Consider the following 17784-nt stretch of genomic DNA (forward strand, 5'->3'; position numbering starts at 1 on the left):
TTATGTTGGAAACCATAGTTTCTTGCAACTGGACAGCAAGCCTTTAATCATATTTTCATATGTCATAATGATATGACAGCAGAGTCATTTGAATAGATAACCACTCCTCAGTGAGAGTCTTTTACTTCACAAACCCTCCTAGGAGACTCAAGGGCTTTGGTTACTGATCTTATATTTGAAACTACACACGAAAAATAGTCTCACGATGGTTTCTCCATACACTGCTCACTGTAATATTGAATCCTAAGCTGTTTTAAAGTGACTGTGTCTACCTTTGTTAACCTTGAAATCACTACGTGGGTGTCCAAATGCCCCTCTACAGTTACAATATCAGGAATAAAAAAAAAATAATAATCAGAAATATTATTAAAAAACCCTTACATTTTAGTCCCAATGCTCTACTTGATGACCCCTTACACTGACAAACTATGGACATGCTCCCAGGGTCACTTTTTATTAACTGATTCAGCTGGTTCATGTCCGGGGAAAAACATGAATACTTCCAGTATTACCATTTTCTCCGAGGGACCCATTCTTACACAGAAGTAAGTTACACAGTGAATTTGATGGACTTTGGAGGGAAATACTTTGCTTTAAGGAGAGGGATGTATTCCAGTAACCCAGCTGACATGCTGAGAAGATTAAGCTGGAAACCTCTTCATGCAGCTTTCTTCCAGCTTTGTAAGATCACTTATTTCAATCAATTTTCATTTTTTAGTCTCGAACTATCTTTATTTGCTCTCATTTACTTGAGGATATATTTGATTCTCTGTATTCAGCTTGATCTCCCGCTTTTTCAATTTCATTATAAGTTTCTTACTAATGTATCTATCAGATGATGCTGTTATGCTCTGGAAGAACCTACCTGTATCCAAATGCTGACTAGTCCAATCAGAAAAAGAAATTATATGCAATTGATAGTTGCTGATATACTAGTGTTAAATATTCCATAAGTTTTACAAGAAAAAAAAGTACCCGACCAGAAGTTTGAAAACCATAAACTAGTTACAAAGCATGTGATTAAAACTTCTTAATGTGTCTTAACCAATTATGGTCTTTCAGCTCTTTAAAATCCAGATCGACTCATAGATATAAAGAACGGCTCCATCAACTTCATCATATTTCAAAAAAGGTTGGAGCATCTTTTAAGTAAATATGCCTTCTAATCAAACATAGAAAAGAAAGTAATGTTCTTTGAAACAACACTCCATACAATTTTCTGTGTGGCAGTTTCTCTACCAATTAATTGATTTTCTCTGAAATGTTTTTCTAGAACAGTTTGGCCATTAAAATGTTCATTACAACAGCAACCAAATCAACAAGCTGCCAAACAATAGAGATTTGGAAAAAATCTGGACTGCACGTAACAGAAGGCAAAATGCTGGAGAACAAAACATGCTAGAACAGCGCACGTGAAAGGAAGCAGCACTAGTTACAGCAACTAAATCCATGCTATCAGACAAAAGCTTTAGCTCTGTTATGCTAGACACATCAAGAAGGGGGAGGTAACAGCTAAGAATGAAGACTGGATTCAGCTGTTAGAAAAAGAAAAATAATTTACCAGAAGCCACTGAATATGATGTGGTTTATATTATTTTTCTCTTTTGTTACTGGAATCAAGTTTTTGGACAAGTCAGGAAATTTAAAAGGTTCATTTTGTGGGATATTTGTTAGAGATGTTGAAATTAAAGTGTACAGAGCACACATTCAGTAAGAAACTGGAAATTAAGCACAAGGAGAAAAGGGGCTGCAAGTATTCAACACCAGCAAGGGTGAACGGCTTTGAAGCTGTTTTGGAACATTACCCCAGTGAACCTAATTTTCAACCTGTGTTAAATCTGGAGTTCATGTGTCTCAGGAGAGCTATGTTGTCTATTCCCATTTTATCCATAGTGCTGCAAGAAATGCTCAGCAGAAATGTCAATATGAAGTCCTATGTACTTCATGGCCATTAAAAATCCCAAAGCACTTCTGAAAACAATGGTCTCATATTCTTCTCAAACTCCCCTAGTTTACGATGCTTACTTTCTGTCTGGGAGAAAAAAAAAAAAAAAAAAAGGAAAGAAAAAAAAAAAGAAAAGCACCTGTATTGTAGTGTATTACAACATACGTAATTTATAAATATGTAAAGTTTTTAGTAAAGATCCTTGTACTTCTGGTAAAAGGAATTTTAGGACTTCCTAAAAATTGCATTTATATATGTCCATACAGCATAAATGTATAGACAGAGTTGTCTAAATAACAAGACAGTGCAAATGGATAGCAAGACTGAGTAATCTGCAATATTTTCTAGAACAGCTTTATCTAACGGTGTGAGTGAAGTTCAACAACTTTGCACTGACACCCTTGAAGCTGTCAGATTTCCTTGGAGATGATCTTCTGGCATAAAGCATGAAAGGATTATTGTCCCTGATGTGAATCTCAGATACGACTCCAGTTACAATGAGTTTCATATTCTGTGCCACAACACTGCCCTTCAGGTCTTCTCTGCTTGATTCAGGAGTTTTTCTTTATGAACCACAAGAACGACTCAAAGCAGGAAAGCTATGGGGACTGTCCATTTTCCTGTCCAAGTCCAGAGTCATGAAACTGTGATACTAAAGAAAGAAAAAAGTCATGTGTACTAGTCACGGGTCAATCCTGCCCTCAGTATGTTGGGGACAAAATTGTATTCCCTGCATGTTCTTCCAAAGAAAAAGCCTTATTTATTTTCTGAACTAGTTCACAGTGAACCGAAAACTTTCACAGATAGGTTCTGTTTTCCCAGTGCAATACTTTGTCATGTAAAGATCAAGAAAATACAAATAGTAAGTTTCTTCCTGAATCCTTAAACAGTTTATCTTAATGTACAACCGCAGACAAGATGAATTAAAATGACATATGTAACAGGAAAGTGCTTGACCTTCCAGTCCCATAATTCTTCTATTTTTTGCATCCACTTTTTGAATTTGCTGCTTCTTCAAAAAGGAAAGTCCCATCCTGTGACATCAAAACATATCTGATAGTTACATACATACATAGAAAGACTAGGACATCTAGTTTTAGCACCCCAGGCCTCTTCATTTAATAACAGACTAAGTGATAACTATTTTTCTGTGTATGGTATCACACTGGAGGGGAACAAGATGCTTTGCCAGTTGGTTTTGCACAGATAAAAGATGGTGGGACTCATGCATTTTGCTTGGTTTTTAGATGCTCTAGTAAGTTTTGCACACTTGCTCTGTTACCTCCTGTCTCTTTCTTGTTACAATTTTACCTCCACTCCATCCCTTGCCTTTTACTGAAGTCCCAGTCTCCTCAACCACTTTTAAGACCTCCTCCGAGTTCTAATTTATCCACTAGCCAGTCCAAATCCCTGCACCAGTACCTCTCAGTTCCTGCTGGAGATCTCTTACTATTTTTTTTTCAGTCCTCCTATTAGCTCACTGTTTTCTTATTATGTCCTGTACTCTGGCAGTCTTAATACCAGTCTCCTATTTCACGGTCCATCTTTCCTTCTCCCACAGCTGGCTTCTGCTTTTTTCTTCCTGAACCACATCCCATTAGCTTCATTGGTGACCTGTTCTGCTGCCTTCCTTTCTTCTGCTGATGATAGACATCTTTTTTGATCTCAGTGGTCTGATGTCCTTTTTTCTCTTTGTTCCAGTTACTTTGATCTTCTTTCTAGAACTTTAGAAACTGGGTTTCTATCCCAACATTTTCTCTGAATCTCAATGGATATATTTGGCTGACACATCTGCTCTTTCGCCACCAGCCTCCCTAATTTCCAGTCTCATTTGGCTCAGTGAGCACTCAGCTACCATATAGACAACAACCACCCCATATACCTACCTTCCAGCAACACTGGAAATGATAGTAGGGCAACCAATTCCTACTTCCTCCTTCTATTTCTCCCTGACTTTCTCACTCTGACTCTGTTTTCTTCCCTGGCTCCTAGACTTCGTCGTCGTGACCTCAGGCAATCGCATCCTCCATGCCTTTGTTGTCTTCCTCTTAAGCTCCCCCCAATATGATCCCATGTACTGCTCTGCCATTCTCTAGATTTGAATGAGCTGGCTTCCTCCTCAGCAGCTGGGTGGTTTTAAATGAGTGAACAGAAAGGTGACTTCTCTTCAAACACAAGGCAGAAAAATGTTCCTTTTCTGTGTATAAACTGTCTTTCAAAAGGAACTGTTTTCTTACATTTTAATGAATTCCTTCTATTCAACAGCAACTGACTCTATCTGTTTGCTCTACCTTTACCTTGAAGCAAGGTGTGTGTAACAAATTATTATGGTAATCCCCTTCATGGTACTTTAAATTAACATGTTTTATTTCACATTTGCAATGGATTAGGTGCACACAAGCAGAGAGTTATCACAGCTCAGTTGACAAGTGACTCAGTTGTATTAAATCAAGGACTGTGGTACCTCAGTTCCAGTGATCAGCTTGAAGCTACTAGAAGTAGCCACTACAAGAAAAGTAAGATTTGTTTTAACATTACTTTTAAATCTACGGACTTAAGGCCGAAGGGAGCACACAGAATTCTTTGGTGGGGAAGGTAAACGTACTGTTACTTAGTCCTCTGTGATGCTGAAGCCTGTTCATTGAAAACAGCAAGAGGCTTGAGCTGAAAAATCTTTCTTTGTCATTTTGGAGCACATGCAGACTGACTTTCGGTCTGTGTGGATTTTCACAGGACTTGCAGGAACATGGAGCAAAGGTGAGTACTTTCTGGCACAAGTCAGAAAGCCTGCACTAGAGGAAAGTCAGGCTTTCCCAAATAAAAGATTGCTAGGATTCATTTGACATGCATATTTTCTAGATCATGTCCTGGAAGCGCTTGCAGCATGAAATATTATTTCCCAACTCCAGCAAGTCAAAAGAAGCTAAACCCAAATTTTAAAACTGAGAGAGGTCAGTAAAATTTATTTACAGTTGGTAATTCATCAATTTACTGAAGCTTGTGAAAAATAGCAAGTTAACCTATAAAATGTCAGTCAGTTTAGAACTAGAAGTATGTATAGATTCAAAAGTTCATGGACCACAGCTTTCAGTGAATGACCTGTTTGTGAGAGAAGTGGATGCTGAAAATCAAGAAGCATGCATTCAGCTCCAAGGCAGAAAAGCTTTTAAATTAATTGAGAATAGCTAAGCAGCCAGAGTGAGGGGAAAGGAACAATATGACCATAATAGGTCTGGTTTACTTCACAGCACTTGTACCACCTGGTGATATGATTTTACAAAGCCAGTTCACATCCCAGAGGCACACACTGTAATTTTACTTTAGCTCAAATAATAGTCTTCCTGATTTTTGATCAAGGGCTCTTATTCCAAAGTTCTCCAGCAACGGATTTCTCAAGCACTCTAGAAAGCAATTGTGAGATTAAAACAGAGGTTTAATGGCTGTAGCCATATCACCACAATCTGTGAACCTCTCAGGGCTTGACACCAAGAGAATTATGAAGGCTTAGGACTTAAACCATCTAAGAAAAACTTACATGCTACAGGGAAGGATGTTAGTTGGTTATTCTGCACAGTGGTACACAAAGGCAAACCTGAAACCATCTTCCTAGCATAAAATTAAGTTTCTCAACATTTTTAATTAAAGATCTTACATCCCTTTCTAAAAGAATAAGTATTTTAACTATGGCAACCTAGTCAGATACCAAGTCCTTTCAATCTAAATTTCTCCTTTAGGTCTGCTTGTAAACATTGGCTTTACTTTCCTGTCCTAAAATGCTAAAGTTTATTATTATGTTTAAATAATAATGGCATATAGTTTCGTATATATTTGTTGGGATTTTTTTTTGGGGGGGGGTGGGTGTTGTGGGTGGGGTTTTTGTAGTTTTTTTTGGGGGAGTCGTTGCTCTTTTTTTTGGTTGGGTTTTTTTGGGTTTTTTTTGGCTTTCAGGCTTTTTAATTAAGTTTAAACAACAGGGGTTTTGAGAGTTACACACTTTTTGGCATCTATGTGTTCGTCAGTTTCAGTTACATCCTGACTGTAGATGCAGACAGATCTCAGATACTTGTATTTTTACTGTGTCCAGTTCTGGGCTTCCCAGTACAAGAGAGATGTGGACATACTGGAGAGAGTCCAGCAAAGGGCAATGAAGATGGTGAAGGGACTGGAGTATCCCTTCTATAAGGAAAAGCTGAGAGAGCTGGTACTGTTCAGTCTGGAGAAGGGAAGGTTTAGGGAAGTCTTAACAATGCATATAAATACCTGAAGAGAGGGTGCAAAGAGGACAGAGCCAGGCTGTTTTCAGTGGTGCCCAGTGTCAGGACCACAGGCAGTGGGTACAAACTGAAACACAGGAGGTTCCTTCTGAACACCAGGAAATTCTTTGTTAACTGTGTGGATGACTGAACCCTGGCACAGGTTGTCCAGGAAGGTGCTGGAGCATCCTTCCACAGAGATATTAAAAAAACCCACACCTAGACATGGTCCTGGGCAACTGGCTATAGGTGACCCTGCTTGAGCAGGGGGGTTGGACCAGATGACCTCCAAAGTTCCCTTCCAACCTCAGTCTTCTGTGATTCTGCCACTTCCATCTTCTCTAAGCTGAAACAGAGAGACTGGCAATCTAGAATCATCTAAGATGGCTGGATGTGAAAAGGAGCAAAGATAATCTAAATATAAAGCTGAGGTTCAGTATGGGCAAACACAAAAGCAAATAGTTTAAAAAACTGATGTCAGCATTCATGTAAATAGTATCTACAGATTTATAATAACAGATTATTTTAGGCAGTAAATCTGAAAACAGTGTGGAGGAAACACAGCGCAGAAATTCCGGCTCAGCTAGGAGGAGAGAAGAACCAATTTTAGAGGCAAATGATGGGACCTGACTTGGCTCAGGTCAGACCATTAGTATGCAAGGGGGGGCAATGAGGTGCTTCAACAGCAGCTTTTGCCTGGGGCCCTCATGAAATCTGTAAAACCTTTGAAAAGGTGACCCCATCCTTATATTGATCTCTGCAGATTCTGGGTTCCTTTATACATGCAGAGGATTGGAGAGGAGAAACAAAAAAGGAAAATGCAACAGCTCCTGCACTGTCAGAGCTGTCCTGAAAAATCTCTTGCTTTATGAGAGCTTCACCAAACCAGCTTCAAAGCAACAATGCAGACTCCAGTTCCCGACTTCACTGAGTGTTTCTTCTTGCAGATCCAGCTGACAAGTCAAGTGAGTCCCAGCTGACGATCTAAGGAAGCAATAAATTCTCTGCTGGGTGATGCAGTTTGCTTTAGGGTCAGCACGATTGCTGTTGTTTGCTTTTTCTTTGATTGTCTCAGCATGAGCTTTTTACGTCAGCTTTTTTCTGGGAAAAATATGAGAGATTTGTTCAGATTTTAGTATCCAAAAGATGTAGAACAGAGCTAATATTTACATGATGCAAAAGTAAAGCTATCAAAGATTATTCCTGTTGAATTTATGTCACTAGGCCTGCTCTGTTCTATGGCAGCTATGCTGCTTACTGCCTTAGCACTTTGTCAGGAGATGAAGCATTTCAGGCCAGGCCTGGAAACAGAGGCCCAGGAAGCATCTCCACCTTACGCTGTGGGGTTTAGATCCCATGTGCCCAAGTACAAAATAAAGTTTCAGCGTATATATATTGAGGCTGAATTTCTGACAAAGTCATCACATTTGTTTTCCTTCTCTCAGCTTTCTTGAGGGTTGGGGAGGCCCGCTCAGAATCCTTTGCTCCCTCTCTTTCTGTACTCTCTCTGCCCATGGATAGAGGTACCGATGCACGTCCAGATGCCCAGCCCAGCGCACCCTTTGCCCACCTAAAACCAGCAAAGCAGGAGCTCTGCTCTGCTCTTCACTGAATGTCAACACGCCCTCCAGGGACTGGGTGCCTTGGGGAAGGCGGGTGGCGGATCCTTGACGCTGTGGGCAGGGTGAAGGTGGAAAGGACAGGCCCTGGGCAGCACTGCAGAGGGCAAATATGCACCTTTCAAAATCAGGGTGAAATGGTATTCAGGGCCTGTAATTTGTGGTGCTGTTAGAGAAAGTGCTGTGCTGCTTTCCCTTCACAGCAATATTGACTGCTATGCCTGGAGTGAGGGTGTTAAGTCCAACGTGTCTTCTGCTGCTGCTCACAGTCCAAACAACTGAGACTTCATTAAACCACAGGACAAAGCTTTCCTTCTGCCTGACTGTCTTGCCGTTATGCCTGCTCAATGAAGCAGGAAAAATGATGTTAAAATTGAATAAAAACAATGCATTTTCGAAATGACAATGGCTTTTGATAAGATAGCCAGCTGGTAATGAGAAACGCAGATCAGACAGTGGAGCTGACTGAAGGGTGTGATACGCAAATGAACAAAACCTTTAAAGGGAGAGGGGGGAGGAAGGACAGGAATTTGTAGACAGGCAGAACTGGCAGTTTGGAAGGGCTGATAACTGAACTGCAGCACATTTTATTTTCTATATTGCTTAGTGTGTTCTACTAAAGTTCTTATGTAAGATTTATAAATCTTATGAAAAGTTTAACAGCTTCCCTCGTGTTGAACAACTTCCCTCGCTTGACTCTGACCCATTGCTGCAGTCTGGCTGTCTCCAGCCACTGCTTCCTTGTCAGCTAATTCTACATGATGGTTGATTTTCACTAAAGGAGCAAAGTATAATTTGTTTGCACTGGTATCTCTCATCCCAGATCAGGTAAGCTACAGACTGTTAAAATCACTAACCTGATTCAATCTCCTGATTAGAAATACGGAATGCAGCCATGTATGAAGGACTGTGAACGTAGTCATGCTGTATGCAGAAGATTCAAACTGTGTTATTTTTTCCTGTGAAAGATCCTGTGTTATAAGAAAGGCATGAAAATGATACACATGGGACATTCTGACTAGAAGTGGTTGCTCTTTCTCCCAAAATACAGCAATTCCATCTGTCCTTCTTCAAGGCATCCCCTATCTGATGTGCAGTATAGACAAGATTCATTCTGGGAAGGCTGAAGTACAGATCACAGGATATCAGTCCAAGAAATTACACTGCTGAACTGCTTTGGAAAAGGGGACAGAGGAGTACAACAACTTATTTTGGCTTCTACCAAAATAATCCAAAACCTCTCCGCTTTTTAAGCCAAAATATATTAACAAATACAAAGTTATCCTTCCACTAAAAGAGTAGAGACATTACTTCAGTGGGATCTTCAAAATTGCTCAGCTTGAACTATTACAACAGCTTTATAGCTGTACTACATACCTTCAAAAATCTCTACTGAATCATAAAGAAATATGTCATTTTGAGTGGAATGATGAAAGAAACGTCATGGTAAAACTGTCAGAAATATTTTAACATATCAGTAAATTGGGGGTGCATTCATTTTTAGGTGTGGCAAGTGTGATTGGTATAATATGAAAGACAACTGTGCCACTTACATAGATAGCATCACCCGCACATCAATCTCTAGGTTTTGCTACCTGTGAATAAAGCAATGCCACTAAGACCTTTCTACCTACATTCACCTTGTTGGTTTTGTGTTATGATATGGTAGTAAAGATGCTTAGAGCACGTTAGACCAACTACATTGGCTGCTCATTTTTTGGTTGCATCTGAATATGCAACTTTGAGATGTTCATTTCAAAGCATTACCCATGAGAGCTTTATTAATATCAACTCTGTAAGCACAACTGTCAATTAACCCAATTTGTGAAACAGCTTAGGTTAGAAACCAGCTGAAAACAAACTACTCCTTTACAACCTGGCCCATTCCATTTTAAAAGGAAAATGCATTTGGGAGAACTGTAGTACTAATACTGATTAGAAGCAGAGAGGGAAGTAAGAGTAGGAGATAACCATTTAAACTTAACAGGAACAGCAGCAGAAACCCTTCTGTGACTATGTCTGGGCATTTAGGAGAAATGTTAAGATTTAATGGCAATAGTCAGATAGTAGTGAATGGCAGAGCTGGTTCCTTTTAACATTTCAGCTAGAGTTTATTTTTTGTTTGTTAGAGGTTTTTGGGGGATATTTTCTTCATTCCTGGTATCCCCCCCCCCGCCCAAAAAAAAAAAACCAAAAAAAACAAACCAAAAAACCCCAAACAAACAAACAAAAAACAAAGCCCAAAAACTTAAGTATTGAGATTATTATGTATCAGCATGGTTAGGGTTCTTCCGGGATCCAGCTAATACCCAAGGGATTACCCAGAGCATAAGATCTGATGGCAGACCAGTAAGGTTTTCCTTTGGTTTGACCTCTAACATCTCAGCAGTGTTCTGAAGATACTCAGCAAAGGTTCAAAAAGCTTCTGTTCCCATTAAGGGAGGTGGCTTAATAAATTATTTAAACCTATAAACAAAAAAAGGCATCCTAGCAGAGCAGCATCTGCCACTTTGGAACATTACCACAGACTTTACATCTTTTGCTTAATGACAGGAAAATTTTACAGCAGAACTTCAGGTGTTATTTTGCTGTTATTAAATTAGATTTTTCTAATAACTATTACTATGAATATATCAGATTACGTTTTTATGTGAGAGTAGATAAGTTTGACTGGATTTACTTCCTCCAAACAGAGCAACACAGTATCAAACCCAGGGTATTAAAAAACTAGGAATTTTGGCACAAAAGAGGTGCTATTGCTTTTCATTATATTAAGTAAATTATTTATTCAAATCTTTTTTTTATATTAACAGTGTTATTCAAGAAAAGGTGTTTTATTTTTTAAATGTCTAATTTCATATAAATAATACTTTGTATGTATACAGCACAACAGTTGCTGGGTTGTACAGCATAATAGGCACTTTAAAAATATAAGAAGGAACCCTGGGGTTGTATTAACACAGGACAACATGAATGATATGCAAGGGTGCTGCATGATATTGTCTGCTACTCTTAGGCAAGTACTGCATTGCATCTTATTTCATGTTATCACGCTGTACAGAGGACAAAAAATGGTATTTACCATTGCTGCTCCTGTAAAACCCCATGAGCCAGCATTTTTAAGTCAATAGAAAACCACAAGACTCAGAAAAAAAGGGTAATCCTTAAATCAAATGAAGGTATGAAAAAGAAACTAGAAAACTGATACTGATTCAAGTGCTGCAGCTCTGAGGAAAACTTTGCAAATCTAACTATCCTATTTAGCTCTAAAAGTAGATAAATCAGATGACTGTATCATTTAGCAAAGGAAAATAAAATATTTCATTACATCTAATTACAGTTGTTTTAACTTAATTGCTTCTCTAAGCGTGCATGGTCTACAGGGGACTTGTTCTAAAAATTCTTGATGGCACCTTTAGCAAAATTATGACAATCATTCCTCAATCTTAACTGGAATAGAAGATATTTCCAGTAAGAAGCAGAGTTCAGCACTTACGTTTGAGAAGAGCAACAAAGAACTGGCTTATTTTTTCAAATATATATGTATGTACGTATGGTGATACAATTATTTTGAGTTTTACACAAAGATAACTTAGTGAATGGATCATTTTAATAATTGCAGGAAGGAATTTTCAGTGCCAGGATAGGATTCTGGAGGACACAAAATTGTTTGCACGCTTCAACACATTACATTCTCTAACATTTTAATCTCTTTCAGGCTTGACTTGAAGTCTGAATTTCTTGTTTCTCATTGTAGCAGTGATTTTTCTTTTTCTCTACTTTTTAATAACTGCAATCAAAAAATATATGTTTGTATTTTAAAATATTTGGACCTGCACCTTAGAGCAGATATGTAACTGAGTATGATTAGCACCAAGTACATACTTGGAAAAAATTTTTAGTTGGAAAAGTATAGTTGAAAGCATAATTTTTCTTAGTAATTAATCTCTTTTTTTCCCGTTGCATCAGGAATTTTCTTACATCTAAAATTCTTCATTCCACTGCTTGGGTTTGACAAGCTGTAGTCAGCTTGCAGTAATAAGATACTTTCTAAACTGGGGTTGGCAGACAAGTCATTGAGTGTACACAGAAAATTTGTCATTTGGATTTTCTTAGATTCACCATCTGAGTCTGCTTAAGGTACAATTCCACAACGGAAATTGAAATACAGACAAGAATATGCTGATGTAAGACAGATGATGTAAGATAGCTCTATATCAAATAAAAAAAAAAATAAAAATGAAGGAATGCCCCCCTCGCTTTTTGTTGAGGTTTGGTTATTGGCTTTTTTTCTTTTCTTCTTTGAGGAGGCTGGTTGTGATTACTATTCTTTATTTATGGAACAGTAAAACAAAAAGGGAAAGCCAGTAATTAAACGTTAAATGCATTACTGCTCACTGAATTGGATTATTCCTTTCCATTTTCATGCCAATTCCAATTGAATAATGTGCTTTACTCCTTCAGATGATTTTCTTTATGCATGCTATCGTGGCAGAAGCAAGTTTGGTCTGAGTGCCTTTAGCTTAACAGCATCTCTAGGGTCATGGTCCATGTTTCCCTTCCCTGTTTACTATACAAACAGTGACAAAGGGTGTAGACGGTGTCTTTTTTTCACTGTTACTTTCAGCAGCTTGGACAGGTCAGAGCTCTCCTCCTTATGTTTGCCACCACTGGTAAGTGATGGTAGTACCGATCATCTGTGCTTTAGCACTCTTTTAAGGTTTATGCTTTAGAGTTTTACTTCAGTGTCATTTGGCCTTAATCCTCCCAGTCTGGTTTTAAAACAATCTTTTCTTCTAAAATACACACACTTATTTATGTCTTACCTTGCTCATTTCCTGGCTTGAATTGCATGGCTGTGATATCATGAACAAATTTTAAGAACTGCATATTCCATTTCAGATGCTCTGAGTTTAGCCATGTTGCCAAGTGCTCTGCCTGTTCATCTTTCAGGTGCAGTATCAGAAAGAAAACTTTCTGGAAACAAATATTTTTTCTCCACATTCATAAGTCCCCTCATGTCTCACAGGCAGTGAAATGGCAGTTATGCAAGACTATTCCTGCTAGTTGCTCTTACTTTTGAGGAGGCATGGGTGTATATTAGCAAGGTATTGCAACTTCACTCCATTAATTAGTCTCTGGGACCTTTCAGTCTAAAATGTCAAAGCAGCTTGACTGAGACCTGGATACTGCTTTTCAGTATGGATAGATGTAGTTGTCAGCTACATGCGAGTACAAGCAAGGATAAATACATTGGGGTGCCTCTGGGCTAGGAATGCACAAGAGAGCGCTTAGACCTTGATATGACCCAGCTTTCACCATGCCAGCATTGTGTAACCGGGAAATTTTTCTGGTACCTCTTGATTCTTTGTTAGTTTTACCTTCTCTGCATTTATGACACCCTGTTCAAAAGAAGACCTGAGAGTGCTTCTGTCACTAGAACAATCCCAACAACCACAATCAGCTCACAATAAGGTGTCCTTATGGTCTTGAAAAGCATAGAAAAAAACAGTTAGGCCAGTACTTTGCAATTGTCCTCCTCTGGAGACAATAAAACACTATCAAAAGAGAGCTGGGAAGAGAAAATGATACTGAGTACCGATGGTGGTTCTAGTATTTTTTTAGCTGGTAGAAATTCAACAGAAACTTGTCATACATAAGAATGTGTGCATGTATATGGAATTCAATGGGGATTTGAGTATGAAACCGTAACAGTATAGGTTATTCATTATCAAGGTAATACTAGCAAGACTAGAATCCTCAGCTGAATTTTGGAAAAAGGAAAAAAATAGCTATTGCCTTGCAAAGGACTTTGTAACTTTCTCCTAAAAGCCCCTTTTTGAGCTATGTCCAAGCTACAATATGCCTTCCTCTGCAATTTTGGGAACAGCTGGTAAATTCCCAATTAGGGCCAATGCATGGACACACAAATACATACTCTGCATTGTGTTTAAGCATCAAATTAAAAAAAAAAAAAGATATATTGTAAGTTGTTGCATGCAGTTACATGATTCTTTTGTTGCATTGTGTCACCACTGCTGTCGCTATCAAGACAGAACAACAAAGAGGGACTTTGGCAAGGTTTGTAAACTTTTGGTGGTGAGGATGGACACCCACTGTTCCAAAGGCCATCTGTGACTAGTCTTCCCCTCCACATTTTTAGGACAAAAAACATAACCGAAGTCCTGAGCTTCACAGCCTCCCTAGCTTCCTGCTACTTCCCATCCGTCCTGAGCATGTTGTCATGCATATTTCCATAGCAGCAGCAGGATAGCTGTCCATTTCTTTTAGTCATGGTATAACTCTGAAGCAACTCCAGTTGTCTGCTTGATGGCTCAGAGTTCCTGTTATCCTCACAAGGGTGATCTGCAGTCACTCATGTATTCAACAGCACTCCATCAAGCACTCTGCTACGTTCTGTGCTGCAAGTAGAGTCCACACGGTCTTCCCTATTGTCCTCTGCTCTTTAAAAGAAGATGAGCCCTCTTTTGGAGGAGCGCCCTGTGAGATCCCATGAGCTACACACAGCTTCACCATTTAGGCAAGAGGAATGCAAATTATTCTTGGACCTCTTAAGAGGACATCGTGTGTCTTTGTGAACACTCTGGATGACAGTCCTACAGACTTGACTCTTGTCATTTTATAGACCAAATATTTCCATTCTATCATTTCTGTCCTACTTGATGTACAAATACAGTTATTTTTGAGAATACTCAGACAATGTTAGCAAAGGTGTTATCCTTCCACACTTATCCCACACATCCTCTGCCTTGAATAATATGATCTGGAATACAGTCCTCTGCTGGGAAGAATATTCAGGGGGACATATAGTTCAAAGTTTCATCCCTCTCAGTGACTATGAAATGTATATCAATGTCCTGGTACTCAGAGCTGCCAAGCAGGCCTGTTTAAGTGCTTCTGAAAAATAATACTGTTGTGTCCTATGTCAACAAGTAACTTCTTAACTTTTCAAGGAGGGAGCTGCCTCTTGGGATTAGTGCAGTTATCCATGATCTGTCTTTCAGGCACTATGAGCAGTCAGACAGACCCATCACACTTGCTTCAGACTGCTAGACCATGACTAGAAGATCTAGACAGCTGTCCTAATACCAGTATTTCAACAGTGTTCCCCTTTGTGTCACAGTCTAACAGGAAATGTAGGGCTTTATGCCCCAGATACCATGGTTTATACCTGGAAACTTACTGATTTTTTTGATGGGAGACGCTTTTCCCATTTCTTCTGTTCTTGAAAGCGTGTTTCCAAGTAAAAGTCAGAGCTCAGGCAGTACTATTTGCCTTAGAAAGAGACTAACTGTTGCTGTGCTGTTTACAAATAATCTCACATTGAGCATCAGATGATATGAAAGAGTATTTTTTGAATGTAAAAGGAAACTGCATTTCTTTTACAGCCTCCCCCCAAAATTACTTCCCTTTGGGAAATTTGAAAAGTATTTGAAATTTTCCCATTTGAAAAGCAGCCATATGGGGTCAACTCTTTTACTAAGCCTTACAGACTTACTAAAGTATCTGGGAGCAATAGTATGTCCAGAAGAGCTATCTGTAAGATTATTTTCTGCCAGGTAGGTTTTCATGTGTATGGCGCATGGACAACCAATGAAAGGAAAAAGAATGGCTGCTTGTTTGCAGTTTTTCCTGTAAATATATATATATTTTACAATACATCTCCAATAATTTCTACTCCTCTTTCTTCTGTAGTATAATTGAATATATAGCTTCTTAGGATGAGAGAAGCTGACTGTTCCACCCTTGTTGATTTTACCATTTGTGCAGTACATGGAAAGAGAAGGAAGCAATGTCTTTAAAGATAATGCCACAGTTTAAAAAAAAAAAAAAAATGCTAACAATGCTGACATAATAGTTAACACAGTGTTACCACAGGTGAAGACAATGAATTTGGAACAACTGCTACAGTTCTGTTTTAATCAAACTGTTCAATTCCCACAGAACCCACTTCCACAGAAGCAAAGAGGAATTCTGCCATTAGTATCAGCAGGAATTGTGCTAATCTTGCAGTGCTTATTGTGGACTTTGATCCTGCCAATGATTATGTTTTGGAGTAGGCATACTAGGCTTGTGCATGAAGTTAATCACCTGTCTGAATGCTTCAGTATAAACGATCAGATTCAGATCCTAAAAATATTCATGCTTGAATGCAACTTCAAATGCAACAGTCTTCAAACTGAATATATTTTCTATATATTCATATTTTTCATATTTCTTTTTCTATATTCTATTCTATTTCATATTCTATTTTCTATATAAGCTTCTTGGTGGAGGAGGCTATCACCTATGCCGTGCTTTGAATAAGTCCTGAGTTTTCTTCCCTGGCTCATGCTGTGGTGTGTAGAGTACTTAGACAAAACTAATCTTCCTAAGGGGAAAGATAAGCAAAGTTACTTTCTCATGCTTTGATCCCATTTATTTGTTTGTGGCTGCATATTTAATTTTGGAAGAAACTACAATCTATTAAACATGCAAAGCCTGAAAGAGTAATTTTACTGCTCCCTAAAGAGTATCTCAGTGTAATGATATTTCTAATTAAATGGCTTATATTTTTCAAAATTTTTTATGTCAAACAGATTTTGCAGAATGAAATTGAAATTAGAAATGTGGGTAGACAGTAATATCACATTTAAGAAAATGTGCCTGGTCAGCTGCGCAAAAGTATAAAATTTGCCTCAGCAAAATTTTTCTGAGGCTTTTCAAATAAAGTGTTAACCTGGTAATGTTGCCTGTCAATTGAATAAATAACTTATTTCATCTACAGATAGGATTTTCTTGTAATTCTGATTAAACAAAATGTTTCCAAATGACCATGGTACCTTACTGGTGATTTTTTTGCTATTCAAGTCTTCCTGAGCTATTGGCATTCTTGAGTCCCAATCTGATATATTTCCTTTGGGAATATCCCTTTCTACCACTGCTTCCTTCTACAGCAGTAAACATTGTTTATCATTATATTCCCCATATATTCTTTCCATAAATCACACTAATCAGAGAAGGAAATAATAGCTTTTATGCTTGTTCTCATTAGTTTACATGCAATGAGATGCCATAGGAACATTCCTCTGGCCTTTATGATCTTCTAAATGTACTTGCTGTTGAGTGCGGTTTTGTTCTTATTGCCTACTGCTCACAAATGGCGTTCTCAGTTTCATCCTGCCTAGCTTTTGAGAAACATCATCAAGATATGAAGAGAGTAGCAATGTAAAAGAAATTAGTAGCTGGTGGCACTGCATCAGAAAAATTATTATTCTGTTATACCTACAAACAGTAGCATCAAATGTGAAAACAGATTTTCAAATTAATTAGCATTTAAGGCAGATGGGTTTGGAATAATTATCAGATTGCTTTTAAGCAGCTATGTTTACAAGTGCATCTCTGCTTTCTATTAAGTCCTTGCTAAGTATAAATAACAAATAAGTACACATTCTGAGTTTTGAATTTGTTCTGTGTTCCTACTTTCGACAAAGGCTTAGGAGAACAAAACAACCAATGGTATATCCCACACACACCCTTTCCCCCCAGTGAAAGCTGAAGTTGCCTATTATTCCCAAAGGCAAAGAGTCTTTTATTGCTCCTATATATGTGGGGGAACAACCGCATTCTTCTCCATCTCCCATACTGTGAATGCCAACATCCCTTAGGAGATGGACTTTTGAGTAGACTCAGTGCCAACAGCCTGTATACATCCACTAGAAAACATCTTTGTACACCCTGTGAGGCTACTACCAGCCTATTGCAGCTACAAATGAATGTAAAGAGACAAGATCTGATCCACTCTTCATTCCTATTCATACCTTAAGCACTATTTCACGTATCTTTTCTCTTTTTTCCCTCTAAGCCTATCTAGTGCTTTCCAAACTGACTGGTACAAGTGATCAGGGTCACAGAAGCTGTACATCAACTTCTCGAGAGCTCAGAGTTTTCAAATAATATGAACACC

The 17784-nt window shown here is 38.4% G+C and overlaps 1 protein-coding gene across 4 annotated transcripts in view; it reads left to right on the top strand.

Annotated features, from left to right (window-relative positions):
• CDH12 (cadherin 12) overlaps positions 1-17784 on the top strand; it is a 220714-nt gene that overhangs the window by 181635 nt on the left and 21295 nt on the right. The window lies entirely within an intron of this gene.

The sequence above is a fragment of the Falco cherrug genome, chromosome 3 (genome assembly GCF_023634085.1).
Source record: "Falco cherrug isolate bFalChe1 chromosome 3, bFalChe1.pri, whole genome shotgun sequence".
NCBI classification, from domain to species: Eukaryota; Metazoa; Chordata; class Aves; order Falconiformes; family Falconidae; genus Falco; species Falco cherrug.